This window comes from Mchenga conophoros, linkage group LG22, assembly GCF_057382185.1.
Source record: "Mchenga conophoros isolate Kocher_MC1m ecotype Shallow Benthic linkage group LG22, M_conophoros_male_GT1.1, whole genome shotgun sequence".
Classification (NCBI taxonomy): Eukaryota; Metazoa; Chordata; class Actinopteri; order Cichliformes; family Cichlidae; genus Mchenga; species Mchenga conophoros.
In genome coordinates, this window is record NC_140546.1 from 3,604,249 (window position 1) to 3,617,274 (window position 13,026).

At 38.9% G+C, this 13,026-nt stretch overlaps 1 long non-coding RNA gene, 1 pseudogene and 1 gene segment (V, D, J or C); 2 read left to right on the forward strand and 1 right to left on the reverse strand.

The window, feature by feature from the left end:
• The window catches only part of LOC146548551 (Ig kappa chain V-III region MOPC 63-like), a 37,620-nt gene that overhangs the window by 4,246 nt on the left and 20,348 nt on the right, over window positions 1-13,026 (reverse strand).
• On the forward strand, window positions 2,609-6,219 carry LOC146548552 (immunoglobulin kappa variable 4-1 pseudogene; annotated as a pseudogene).
• LOC146548553 (uncharacterized) lies at window positions 8,972-12,915 on the forward strand. The gene is made up of 7 exons (XR_014890388.1): window positions 8,972-9,199; window positions 10,692-10,823; window positions 10,941-11,040; window positions 11,159-11,218; window positions 11,308-11,399; window positions 11,566-11,723; window positions 12,394-12,915. It is a non-coding gene; the product is annotated as an uncharacterized LOC146548553 (long non-coding RNA).

Sequence of the window (13,026 nt, forward strand, 5' to 3'; positions counted from 1 at the left end):
AGCTGTGTTCACACAGTGAAAAACAGTCGTACAAAAACCTCCCTCAGTCAGACTGAACAGAAACTGAAGTGACTGCTGCAGCTGGAAGATACTGCAGAGACTGATGCAGTTCACTGAGGACACACACACACACACACACACACACACACACACACACACACTTTATATTGCTGAAATATTTCTGCTTTCAGAATAAATTAGCATCAAAACATCCATCTATACCTTTACTATCTGCAGTGTCACATTCAGGAAGTGAATAAATAACAAGTCATAAAAAATGTCACTAGAATGAGCACATTGAGGCTTTTAATCTTCATTGAGAATAATATGCTCAAATATTTAGTGTGAACTCTGTAAACACAATTGCTCGTGGAAAATAATGTAGTGATTTAAAATTGAGGACTTTACTGTTTTTGAATAGTTATGATTGATAAGGACGATCATATTCACAGAATTACTTTTACAGCTGATATTGTTGGAAATGCACGAAACCTTTAGAATTTTAAATGATGTGACATCTCATGCTATTAGTATCGTCATCAAAAATCATCCTGAAAAATATTTGCTCATAGGGGGCTCTCTGATTGTTGGGGTTGTCCTGTATTCTTGTAAGTCTTTTTTATGTTACAATAGTGACTGTTGTGAGTTGATGTTACATAAATAAAACTGAATTGGACTGAACTGAATATTTTTTAGTTCCCACAACTGTTTCACAAGGAAAACCTGTAGAAATAAAGTGTTTCTGAAAAGTAAGATGGTAGAAAGCTTTTATTTTGAAAACATCCAGGAACTAATGAGTTTGTTGAAAAAGTGGATTAAAGTGACTTAAAGGGAGCAGGAGAGCATACACTTTGAAATACTGATGGGTTATGACACAATTATGATATAGAGATTTCCAACAGTGCCTGAATCACATTAATGTTTATAGTTTGAGCTGCTTCAAAATGCCTTTGACTTTTAATTATCAGTTTTCTCAAGTTTCATTTCATGCAAAAGTTGACTTCATGAGTCAAGCAATGTGTCTTATCCTGACATTTTCACTCTTGCATGAAGTTTAGTTAAGTTCTGCTCTGTTCTATTAAAATATCAGAATTATTCAGGACCAGGTGTCATGGTCTACGTGCCTGCCCGGTCGGCCCCACAAGGCTACATTTGCTGTTTCTGTTCTCTCCCTCTCTGCCTGGGCGGAGCTCACTGTGGGCTCCCGCCCTTGGCCCACACACACACCTGACAACAATCACCTGTCATCACCGGGAGCACTATTTGAGGCTGGAACACAGATCCTCTCGTCGCTGGATGATTGTACTACTGACGTTAGTGTTCTCACAGCTCCTGTGGACTTGTGCTTCATAATTTGTGATTTGTGATTAGTTGGTGACTTTCCTTCTCTTCTGCCTCAGATCTCCCCCCCCCCCCCGGACCTGCGATCTCCCTGCCGTGTGAACGTGTGTGAGTGTGAGCAAAGAAGACGTGAGCGAGTGTGAGAGAGCTACCCTGTGATTCCCCGGAGTTTTGGATCCCTTCACTGTACATATATTGCACTGGCACTGTAAATAAACTACACCTTGGAGACACCTAACCGCTCTGCGTTTGAGTCCCTGTAACCAGATCGTGACACCAGGAGCATGTGGGTCCATGCAGATTCAGGACTAAGTGAAGAGGATGGTGGAGCCTCTCTCAGATGCTATTGGGAAAAGAGACAGGATACACCCAGGATAGATAAAGAGATGGACAACCATTCATACTCACATTTTCACGTTTGATCAATTTAGAGTCACTAGTTAACATAACCACAGTATCTGCATGTCTTTGGATGTGGAAGGAAACCGGAGAGAGCCCACAGAAACACTGGAGGAACCTGCACCCTCCACAAAGAAAGTCCCCAGCCTGGATGAACCCAGGACCATCCTGCTGTTAAAGCAATAAGTGTTAAAGCTATAATGAGAATCACAAAATGATATTTCCTAAGCTTTGCTGTCATGTCCTAAATAAAATAAACTACCTCACTGCGGGTTAGCATAATACTCGATAAAACACAAACTGGAAAAACACAGTATTTATGACATGTAAGTGAAGTCTCCCTGTAGTCTTCCAAAGAATATAAAAGCATATTTTAATTTTAATTTAATTACATTTTAATTGCAGCAGCTTCTTCAAACTTCTTTCCTATGGTAGAAAGGTGATTACTTGGGTTAAGATACCCCCCACCAAAAAAATTAAACCAAAACAAAAAGGAAAGGAAAGAAAAAAGCTTGAAATATTCCCAAAAAGAACTGCAATAAACTGGTAGATCCACTTATAAATGATTCTTCAGACCAACTGAATCTGTCTTACAGTCAGAGCATTTGCATAGAGCGGCACTTTGCATCAGCAGCACCATGCTCCAGTGCTCTGGGAGAGTTTATAGTCCTGAGAGTTGAACACTGGATGACTGACAGCTGTCCTTCATCACAACAGAAGCCACAGAAATCCTCCTCATCAAAAACATGACTTTGATCTGCGTCCTCATCTGGACTCTCCTCTGCTGCTGCTTCACAGGTAAAGTCCAGAGAATCAAACTCCTCTCCTCTATCAACATCTGTCCCTCTGAAATGAAGCCCACAAAACCATGAAGCTGCTTTATGTTTTTGTCTCTGTGTCCTCAGAGTCCAGAGGACAGATCACAGTGACTCAGCCTGGAGCAGTGAGCTCTGCTGTGGGAGGAACTGTGAGCATCAACTGTAGGACCAGTCAGAATGTTTATAACAACAACTATATGTTCTGGTTCCAACAGAAAGATGGAGGAGTTCCTAAACTGCTCATTAAGTATGCTAGCACTCTAGAATCAGGGATTCCAGCTCGTTTTACAGGCAGTGGATCAAACTCTGACTTCACTCTGACCATCAGTGGAGTCCAGGCTGAAGATGCAGCAGTTTATTACTGTCAGAGTTGGCACTATCCTAACAGTCAGTGGGTGTTCACACAGTGAAAAACAGTCGTACAAAAACCTCCCTCAGTCAGACTGAACAGAAACTGAAGTGACTGCTGCAGCTGGAAGATACTGCAGAGACTGATACAGTTCACTGAGGACACACACACACACACACACACACACACACACACACACACACACACACACACACACAGTTAACTTTATTCAAACTTTGTAGAAAATTTCAAAACGGTTCTGTCAGGTTTATATTATTGGATTGTCATTTATGCGTAGAAATATTTGCTCATATATGCTTAGTTTTACAATCAATTGCATATTGAAAGAGGTTTGATCCTGAGCAGTCTGTAAAGACTCTGCGTGCCTTCCAGAGTGTTCTGGCATGCACACTCACATTCTGGGGGCACGAGAGAGGTCGTACCTTCCTTTATTGTTTCATGGTATATCAAACACACCAATATACGTTTTAGTTCAAGTGCCTTTTGTTTAGATGAACTGCTGGACTTCCAGACCAGCAGGATTAGGGAAGTCTTTATGGGGTCACATCTTGACCCCCCCACACACACACACACACTTATCTAAGACAAAGTGAGTCAATGTGTGATATGTAACATGTAATTCTAATGACTTTCTACCTCACCTACACCGCTTCTCTGAGATTTTAAGCACTTTCGGTCCCTAGTTAGAACATATAGTTATTAAAGTTAAATAATTTTCTCAAAGATCAGTAAACTTTTTGGCTGACGAAAACAAAAAATGTGCATGCTTGCACTCTCTGTAATGTACAGATTTCTGTACACAGAGTAGTGAGAAAGATTGAAATGCCAGCACTCAGTAAGGTGCAGTAAGTGCTGAATAATTGTACTTTTTCAATAGTAAGTGTTGTTTTTTGATGCTCACTAAATTATGTAAAAGTGTATTACATCCTCGGTGTAACAAGAATTTGTCTCCCGACTCCAACTCCACCCAAGAATAAGCCAAAACCAAAAACAAGTGTAAATGCAGTACACCCATTTATTAACTTTGGCAGTGAGCTGTGCCAAAATATTGAAACAAAAGATTTCTAAACATCCCTAATCTGTTTGTTCAGTGGGGGAGGCCCAGGAGAGAGGGGTGATGTGGCTGTCAGTCATCTGGTAGTTAAGAGCTCTCTGTCCATCCAGTTTTCCAGTTTGGGAACAGGAATCAGTCAACCCAACCACTCAGCAGGCACCTGTGAGGGACGAGAGAGAAACACCCACACATACATCCTCTGATGGGAAGAGTCTGTCACGGTGGGGTGCGCCGGTGTGAAGAATGAGGTAGACCCAGATGCAGACAAAACGTAGTTTCAAAAATAAAGCGAGCCTCTATCTGATTCAAAGAAAAATACAATTTATAAAAACTATATAATAAAGATTATTCCTCAAGCATTTACATTATAGCCATATGATGAATAACTGATTATAGTGAGTGCTTCAGTAACAGCTGAGCAGCACGTGTGTGTAATACCACACACAGGCCACAAGAGAGCAGCACTGTTATACAGCTTTACAGACACGTCCACGGCTGATCAATTGAAAGGTTTATTGTAGTTTATTAATAAATTAAATGCTTTACATGTGACACATTTCACAGAAGTCGAGCTCAATAAAGAAGCTTCAAGAAAAAAGCATAGAGTCAAACCAAGGACATTACTCCTGCAACATGAGCATTGTCTACGCAGCCAGAGGTATTTATCTTAATTTGAATTAAAATCATCAAAGGTTGCTGAGTTTTCTTCTGATTTTCAAGCATTTTAGTTTTATACAAATGCTATAACTGTATTTATGACTTAGCTCAGTTTAAAATGAGTTTTAACTGACAGATTTGCTTCATCATTTTAAGGGATGAAGGGTCCTGTCCTGGCAATGTCTGACTAGAAACTAGAGCAGCAGATGAGTCACAGAGTCCCTCCTTACTCAGTATTATGTTAACAGTCTTTACAGAAAGACGTTTAGACATTTAGAGAAATTAGGATTACAGGAAAAACTGATAATTTAATTCATTGTGATTTTCAACATATTTTGGTTGGCTCGTGTGATGGGGCACATAATCAATGGTGGATCAATGTCCCTCTTAAGGGGAAACTCCCACTGGGGCTTAAAATCTGGGACTTTCCACCATTTGCCTTTTAGAACCAAAGAAACTTCTCGGATGAAACATCCTCAAGAACTTACAGAGGTCCAGTCGCTTTATTTCCAGACTCCTAAGATAAATAACTAATAACACATTTTACATTGATTTATGAATACTAAAGTATAAGTCCACGGTTATTAAGTGTGATCCTTTACATTAATTTTAGCCAGACGTAATGAATCCTATGTGGAGTGTGTCCCTGTTGAATATGGTCCAGTGGGTTGTACCTTCACTTACTTTTAGTCTGCAGCAAATCTATTAGTATATTTACATAAAGATTGTGTTATTCTACCCCACGCATAATCAGCAATTATAGGAGAATTTTTTCTTAAATAGACAAATGTGCACAAATTCTAATTATTAAATTACAGAAATGAAAGATTAATAACTAATGATATTTTCTTACTATCTGAAAAATTTACACTTGGTGAAGTATTAACATTTTTGCGTTTTTCATGCAAATTTTTGTATATGGATGGATTACTGTGCAAAAAAAGGCATTTCCATAGAGAGGCACTTTGCATCAGCAGCACCATGCTCCAGTGCTCTGGGAGAGTTTATAGTCCTGAGAGTTGAACACTGGATGACTGACAGCTGTCCTTCATCACAACAGAAGCCACAGAAATCCTCCTCATCAAAAACATGACTTTGATCTGCGTCCTCATCTGGACTCTCCTCTGCTGCTGCTTCACAGGTAAAGTCCAGAGAATCAAACTCCTCTCCTCTATCAACATCTGTCCCTCTGAAATGAAGCCCACAAAACCATGAAGCTGCTTTATGTTTTTGTCTCTGTGTCCTCAGAGTCCAGAGGACAATATACAGTGACTCAGCCTGGAGCAGTGAGCTCTGCTGTGGGAGGAACTGTGAGCATCAAGTGTACGACCAGTCAGAATGTTTATGTTTATAGCAACAATCACTGTTTAGCCTGGTACCAACAGAAAGCTGGAGAAACTCCCAAACGTCTTATTTACTACACTAGCACTCGACAATCAGGGATTCCAGCTCGTTTTACAGGCAGTGGATCAAACTCTGACTTCACTCTGACCATCAGTGGAGTCCAGGCTGAAGATGCAGCAGTTTATTACTGTCAGAGTTTTCACTTTCCTAACAGTCAGTGGGTGTTCACACAGTGAAAAACAGTCGTACAAAAACCTCCCTCAGTCAGACTGAACAGAAACTGAAGTGACTGCTGCAGCTGGAAGATACTGCAGAGACTGATACAGTTCACTGAGGACACACACACACACACACACACACACACACACACACACACACACACACACACACACACAGTTAACTTTATTCAAACTTTGTAGAAAATTTCAAAACGGTTCTGTCAGGTTTATATTATTGGATTGTCATTTATGCGTAGAAATATTTGCTCATATATGCTTAGTTTTACAATCAATTGCATATTGAAAGAGGTTTGATCCTGAGCAGTCTGTAAAGACTCTGTGTGCCTTCCAGAGTGTTCTGGCATGCACACTCACATTCTGGGGGCACGAGAGAGGTCGTACCTTCCTTTATTGTTTCATGGTATATCAAACACACCAATATACGTTTTAGTTCAAGTGCCTTTTGTTTAGATGAACTGCTGGACTTCCAGACCAGCAGGATTAGGGAAGTCTTTATGGGGTCACATCTTGACACACACACCCCCCCCCCCCCCACACACACACACACGCACACACTTATCTAAGACAAAGTGAGTCAATGTGTGATATGTAACATGTAATTCTAATGACTTTCTACCTCACCTACACCGCTTCTCTGAGATTTTAAGCACTTTCGGTCCCTAGTTAGAACATATAGTTATTAAAGTTACATAATTTTCTCAAAGATCAGTAAACTTTTTGGCTGACGAAAACAAAAAATGTGCATGCTTGCACTCTCTGTAATGTACAGATTTCTGTACACAGAGTAGTGAGAAAGATTGAAATGCCAGCACTCAGTAAGGTGCAGTAAGTGCTGAATAATTGTACTTTTTCAATAGTAAGTGTTGTTTTTTGATGCTCACTAAATTATGTAAAAGTGTATTATGTCCTCGGTGTAACAAGAATTTGTCTCCCGACTCCAACTCCACCCAAGAATAAGCCAAAACCAAAAACAAGTGTAAATGCAGTACACCCATTTATTAACTTTGGCAGTGAGCTGTGCCAAAATATTGAAACAAAAGATTTCTAAACATCCCTAATCTGTTTGTTCAGTGGGGGAGGCCCAGGAGAGAGGGGTGATGTGGCTGTCAGTCATCTGGTATAAGAGCTCTCTGTCCATCCAGTTTTCCAGTTTGGGAACAGGAATCAGTCAACCCAAGCACTCAGCAGGCACCTGTGAGGGACGAGAGAGAAACACCCACACATACATCCTCTGATGGGAAGAGTCTGTCACGGCGGGGTGCGCCGGTGTGAAGAATGAGGTAGACCCAGATGCAGACAAAACGTAGTTTCAAAAATAAAGCGAGCCTTTATTGCAGAAGAAAAAACATAAAACTAGGGAAACTAAGGAGACGATGAACACTGTGTTAACAGAAGGCTGTGACACTCAGTGAAAGAACTACAACAAAACTATGAACACTGAGTAAACTAGGACACACAGCGGAACAATGAGGTAAACCCATGAATACTGTGGTGAGGTTAACAGACCATCTGACACCGACTGAGCAGAAACACACGGATTAAGTACACATAAGGAATGATCAGGGGAAGCGGAATCACATGGGAAACAGCTGACAACAATTAACATAATGACAGGACAGGGGACGTGAAGCTAAATACAATAAACACAAAACACAAGGATCCTTCAAAATAAAACGGGAAACATAACGAGACCCAGACATGACTGGAAGTAGACAAACAAAGAAAACTTGGACATGAAACATGACAGATAAACACACGAAGACTTAACACAGAAAACTTCACACAGGGATGAGACAAATGGGGAGCTTGAAAAATCATGAATTAAAAGTGTAACCCACACTGTAAAAAAAGTCAGTAAAATATACAGCAAAACACCGTCAAATTCCAACGGTAATGGAGCGTAAAATCAAAAACTTCCTTTTACTGTATTAAATAGATTGAATAACCGTTAATTGTGAGACTGGATAAAACTTTGTTTTTTACTGTAATAAAATGTTGAGATTATAAATATTTTCTGTGAAAACAAATAAATATGCATACATTTTACAATTACATATTGTAATGTTGAAAATGTCTGAAAAACTTAGATTTTACGGTATTATTTGAGTAAAACTACATCTTTTGGGGTTGTGCACATTGGAATTCACAGTATAAAGCTGTAGATTTTTAAGCAAACAAAAACATTCATTTTTACAGAAACAAGATGTTAAAAAATAGGGTCCACCGTAATAATACAACCAGTACATACCATTAAAAAAAAAGCAAATATCAGCAGTGAAAGACAATAAAACTGATAGTATTTTTTTATTTTAAAATTCAGATACTGATATACAGATTAAAAGTTAGGCCTGCAGTATATCATTGTTAACCTTCTGATAAAAAAATCAACAGCAAAAGAAGATGTTAAAAATAAAGTTTATGGTTGTGAATAAAATTGATTTCAATAATCTTTTTTAATTATTATTTTAAAACAACTTTATGTTGTTGTGTTTCACGCCATATTATCAGACCACCTTAAGTGGGTCGGCCTTAAATTTTGAATTTGTGTGATCGCTGTTGATTGGTAGCTAAACTGCTGGTAAACTGTGTACAGACGTTTTACGTTCGAATTGCAGAGAAAAAAAATCTGGTAGCAACATTGTGCAGTATGAGCGAACCATTTCACCAAAAAAAGGGGAAGCAAGGTAAGATGTGGCTGCAGCGGTCTGCAGACGTGACTTCTGATCAAATTCGAACCTCCTAAAGAAACAAAGAGCGACGTTACATTGCGGGATGACGTCACCTGAAAATGACCAATAGCGCGGCGCGCTGCTGAGCTGTGTGCCAACCGCTCTTTTTTTCATGCAGGAGACTCAAGTTGGCTTCGCTAACGGACACAGTTTTGAACTCGTATATTAGCGCCATTTATTGCTGCTTGGACCACAGCATCTTCGGAATTTGTAGACATCCTGGCAGCTTACAATTAGTTCGAGGTGAGGTGAGTACATGCAACTTCAAGTTATCTCTGTTATAAAAATCCACCAGCCCAGCGTTTATAGATAATTTTAGCAGTTCGTTTTTTATGAGTGAGGTTGTGAATTTAGTTAGCATTTGTGAGTTGAGTTAGCATTACTGTTGCGAGGGAAGCATTGCTCTGGATTAGTTTCTGTATATGGCGTGCTTAATTCGCTAGGAAGGAATTACCAAAGTACATGGAGTTATGTTAACGTGTAATTTCTGTGGTAAGGTAGTTCAGTCATCAAGGGGCTACGTGCTTCATTGTAAACTGCATCGGAATGAGCCACGTTGTTTCTTTCGGTGTATTGAAGCAGGCTGCCAGCAGACATACACCAGGTATGGCGCGTTTAAGGCTCATTTTTACCGAAGACACTGCCCCCACCCATGTCACTGGTGTGGTGGTGGTTTCTTCGTTTACATGTGCAATGGCGATGTGTGAACGTCAGTGTCAGAACTCTAAAGAGTTAATAGCTCATCTGAAGAGCCATATTGTGGAAGGACACGTGGTCACTTGTCCAGTAAGAGGATGCACAAATACCTTTAGAGTTAAATCATCTTTTACTGCTCACATGTCACGTAAACACAGAGTTTTCAGACAGCAGCATTGGTGATTTATATAGAGAGTCTGCATGTCAATCATCATCTGTTCCAACCACATCAGATGACTTTGTACCCTTGATTTCCGAGCCTGCTGCACAGTCTATTACACATGAAGATAACATGGAAATGCCCCCTGAATTCTGTGATCTTTTTCTGAGAAACGTTTCACTATTCTACTTAAAATTGCAGGGTCAGTTTCTACTGCCTGCTTCAACCATACAGAACATTGTAGAGGAAATGCAGAACATGCATGAGTTGGGACAGACATACAGTTTGGGTAAACTTGCATCACTGTTAAAAGATGACACATCATTATCAGAGGAGGACATCAACAAAGTCTGTGAGTCTGTCAAAAGCTATGATCTTTTTTCTGCATGTCATACCGGGCCATTGAGGACAGTGCACTCCAGAGCTCAGATCTTTAAAAAAGCCTTCAACTATGCGGAACCAAAGAAAATATTTTTAGGGAGAGATGAAAACAGAAAAGATAGGTTTGCCTATTATGTGCCTTTAAGAGAGACTTTGAGATGTCTGCTAGAGTCTGATCTGTGGCAGAAATCAGAAGAGCCCTCTACTGAGCCTCCTGCTGATGTTCTGTGTGACATAAGTGATAGTAAGCTGTTTTAAATAAAATGATTTTTTTGGTCAAAACCCATTGACTTAATTGATTTCTATCCATTAACATCTTACATGAAGTATGGGTACCAAATGGTTCCACTGAAACACAGTGTGCTGTCACAATAATGGTGCTGTTAGTTTGGTACTTACGAAACACTGTATAAAAGTGTAGTATCAAGCAAGATCAGCTTCATATTTTAAGACCAAAGGTACCACTTGGTGTAAATTGACCTTTATTCACATTCTTTTATCAGACATCTTGGAAATGGGAGGCAGCATAAGGAGTTCCATTACTAAGGTGCTGCCGGACCTGTCTGCCTCAATCCTTGAAATTGTACTGGAGGCACTACAATCATTAGGAGTGGAGACATCTGAGAAACAAACCAGTAAGTATTATGATTTCATTGCACAATAGCCATGAAGGACTTTCTGTTTTTTCTATTATGCTTTGGCCAAGGTCCAAAAAGTACAATTAATCTATTGTTTGTGATATTGTTTTACAGCACCAAATATGGAAATTTCAAGCCAGGCCAGCATATCGTCTCCATCTGTTTTAAGGTTTAAGGGTGGTGGCACAGCTAAGACCCAAGAGTCTCTTTCAAGGTTAGTAAAGTAAACAGATTCAAGAAGATATTTTACACATTTCTTTGTCGTCTGTCTCTAAATCTTATTTTGTCTTTATTATGATTAAAAAGGTTTGTTTTGTTCCTGCCCTTTTCAGACACTGAATTTGAGCAGAAACCATAAGGATACTCAAAGGACCTGTGACTCTCAGGAAATGGTGAGATTTCAGGTCATAATCTTTTTTTTTCCATTAAATTAATTTTCCTTTTTCCCTTTACAATATTGCTGTTTTGTTTTTGTAAACAGCATCAAATGAGAGAGACAGATGAAACAGTTTCAAGACAATGGCAGGAAAAAAAATGCTGAAGATTGAAACAAACCTTGGCTGGAAATATTTGGTATGTGTTTTACCGTAAATCAAATTGTTGAAAAACATTCAGCTACACTGTAACACAGGGAAACTTGATTTGCACTTATTTTGTTACTTTAATTTCTTGTCTCATTATTTTTGTCAGTTATTATTGTTTATGGTGTATGCCCTTCTTGTTTTCCTTCTGAATGCAGAAGGTATCTAGCCAGTCCACAATGAAAGCTTCGTTGCACCCAATGAGTCTTCTGGCAGAAATGATGGCGGCTGTATTCTTTGGTTTCCCTAAACATCACACCCTGCCTGTTTATACGAGGCTCTTCAATTAAGTCTGCACCCAAAGATTCAATAAGAGGTAAGCAGTGGTATTATTCAAGTTTTGCTAAAGAAAGATGGACAGGAGACACTAATCTTAATCAGCCGAGCTCAGGTTCATGTCCAGGTGAGCAGTTTCATACGCTATAAAATGTAGATTGAATGATAGGTCTCATCACCATGCATTCAGCCATTAACTTCAAGTTCTATGATAAATCAATACGAAACTTAAATACGTTTTCCAACAAATTATGATTGTGATTAGGGCTGCGTTGTCTATGTATAACTTTTACATAAGTAGATTTAAAGTATAACTATTGCCAAAACGCAACCTGGGCTGTTTTTTTTTTTTTTTTTTTTTTTTTTTTTTTACTGTATCGATTTTGATGTGCTCAAATTTATGCCCCGGCCCCCTAGTATTCCCATTCACTGGCTATTGACCACAAAACAAAATCACGGTCAATCTCAAAAACGGCTTGTTTGTCGTAATTATGCTTTTAGATATATGTTTGTCTCGTTTACAGTAAAAAAAAAAAAAACTGAAAAAAACAGCCCAGGTTGCATTTTGACAATAGCTATCCTTTAAGAACTGTATATTTTACACTTAAGAAATCATTTATCATTAGATCTGGTTTTGGCAGCACGTTTTGTTCATTTCTGTGCATTTTGCTCAAGCACTGATCAAACTTTGTCCATTTTTTTTGCTGCAGAGGGGATCCTGCCAGTCCAAAGTGAACTCCTGATGGACATTGAAGTACTCCTGCAGAGCTTGTATCTTCAACACCATGCGCATTAGAAACTCCACCGAGTCCTTTCCTTCACCAAGGCAGGACCCAGTGACTCATTACTGTTGATAGGTCAGGGGCAGGTAATATTTTGTTTCATGTTTATTCATTCCTCCATGGATTACCAGCCATATATATGGACACATGCTGTATTCTCAAGATCTATGCTGTTTTGTAGGAATAGAGAAAATAATATGTTTAGTCTGTTTTCAAATGGTATGTCAAATTTTCTCATTGTTTATCAGTAATATTCTCTACCTTGGTTGTATATGAGCATCTTTAGATTTTTCTATATTTAGCGGTTGCAAATGTAAAATGTACGGTAAACCATTTATGTTCCTCATATTGTACTGTATTTTTAGCGGTAAAATACCGGCAGCTGTGGTTGCCAGGAATTTACCGTAAAATGTATCTGGTCAAAATAAAATGCTGTAATTTGTTATACAATTTCACTGTGTTTTTTACTGTCAAAGGTTTTAATAAGGTTTAACATATTTCTGTTATTTTTACAGTTATTTACAATAATAGGGTCTATCCTATTACTGTTAAATTAACAAC